Source organism: Sceloporus occidentalis, unplaced genomic scaffold (genome assembly GCF_023333645.1).
Source record: "Sceloporus occidentalis isolate IW3139 unplaced genomic scaffold, rSceOcc1.0.p SCAF_186, whole genome shotgun sequence".
In the NCBI taxonomy this organism is placed as follows: Eukaryota; Metazoa; Chordata; class Lepidosauria; order Squamata; family Phrynosomatidae; genus Sceloporus; species Sceloporus occidentalis.
The window spans coordinates 1,138,366-1,140,646 of NW_028317166.1; positions in this window are offsets into that span (position 1 = coordinate 1,138,366).

Here is a 2,281-nt window from a genome sequence, read left to right on the forward strand (position 1 = left end):
CAACTTAAAGATGCTGAGCCCGCTTCACTATGATACAAATAAAGAAAAATATACAGGTAGAGGGGAAATAGCCAAAACAAAACCATTCTAAAATCTGTTTTCATAAAATGTACTTTTTTCCCCCTTTTTTGCAAATTTCAGTATTAATGGCAGAAAATAGTAGCATATCTTAATGGGTTTATTGGCTCCTTCCTGTGATAACAAGATGTCTCAGATGTGGTATTTCAGGAAGTTAATGCTAGAAAATGGAGTCTTTCCAGGTTCCTGAAATGTCACAAATGTCTCCCTGTTATCAGACAGGATGAAAGTGTGCATTCTTAATGTGTTTTGCAGTGATTACAATAAAGATTTGTTAATATTTTCTATTCAGAAATGTATTTGAGGGAACGCATATTCCACCTTTAATGCAGTAAAGTAAGAATCATTGTGTGATATTCATCCAGATTTCCATTTGGACTGTAAATATCGTTTTTTGGAAAGTGTACGTCTGTATGGCTATCAGTGCCCCTCCCGTGACTGCTTCCTGTTGGTGATCCTTTAGCACTTCCCCCGTTACTGTGTTTCCTATGTGATCTCAGCTTTGCCATTTTCTTGTATGCTTTTCTCTGCACAATCTCTTGTTTTCTGTCATATATACTCCCTCGAGTGATTGCTTTGTTTACTGGATTGTATGTCGGTTCATTGCCTATTTGTTTTCGAATCCTTTAGCATCCTGGAGGTTACATAATCCCTTATCTCCTTCTCTGCCTCATCTCAAGTGCATTCATGGGAGGGCTGGCAACCTTATGGCAGGGAGTCCCACCAAATGGCCCAGTAGTAAGGCAGGCAAAAACTCATTAGGCAGACAGCACTATCCAGCTCTTTCCAACATGGAGTGATAAAAAAAGAATGCATAGAAAACCCATTAATGGGGCACAAAAACAATCACATTATGAAGTGCCGTCTGCAGCCCCTGTTAGTCTACATACCCTGGAGGTAATATATGTTATTGCAAGTGAAACATATGAAAGAACATCAGGTAGTGGTCAAAACCTTTCAATTAGCACAGTCTGGGGGGTAATGCCCCCCCTGCCCATTTTGACAGCCCTCCCATGAGTGAATTGCACTCAAATCTAGTTTCACTGGTCTCATTTCTAAAGCCCCCTTGATGGTCACTATTTGTTTTTCAATTTCCTCTACTCTTTTTGATAATTAAATTCAGTACCTCAGATTGTTTCCCATGCATATGTTAAGAAGTACATGTGGAAACCAACATCAAATATTAAAAAGAAGTAAGGTTTCTACCATAATTACAGAGATGTAAGACTATGGATTTTTTATTACTTAGATGCAGGTAAAATGGCTGTCAGAGGCTACACTAGCTAGTATGGATCCCAGAATCCACAACTGTTTAGTACATAATACAATGACATGGAAACTAACAAAATGAGCTGGTCTTAATACTCTTGGAAATATTATCACCTGGAGTATTATATCAAGTATCAGCCTTCTTTAATCCAACCCAAAGCGTTTGAAAAATGTACGCATGGAAGCCTTTCACAAATTCAAATTTCTGTAGAGCAAAGAAGATGCAATTACAAAATACAATACTCATCATACTGCACAGAGGTATCAATAGGGAGTGCCTGGCCTTTGGCACTTAAACAATGACCTGATGGTGACGTAGACCGATAGGATATATCTGCAACTTCTTTCCATTTCATACTTTTCTTAAAGTGTACATTATTTCCTGACCAGACCCATACCCATGTCTAAATATTTCCAGTTTAAGGGAGCATTTCAGACAGTGACCGTTTTGTATAATGAGGAATTATGACAGAGCATTAACCCACCTGCCATATTTTTTCCTCCAAACCAACCATTGAGGTAATAAAAGGGGTCCAATAGGTGATTCCCTCCCAGAGCTAGGAGCACTGGGCACCTCAACTAACTTCTAAGTAAATTATGGGTGGGAGTTCTTGGTGGCATGGAATAGATTCTTTCAGCTGCAATTTATAGAAATATCTTAAATGGTTTTCTTGCAAGACAGTACAAATGAAAGAAGTTCATAAATATTGTTGGCTGGGTTACATAACAGCGTTTAGCAATATTTGTATGGAAATCCTCTGCATTGTTCTGGGTCTGGCATTGTCTTTGATGAAATAATCCATATAATCGGTTTAGGTTTTGCTGTGGTATCAAAACAAATTCGTTACCTCGGAGAATCTCAGAATATCAGTAGTAAGTAGTAAGATCATTTCACAGCACTGATCAGTAATGGGGTATGTCTCATTGATGGGAG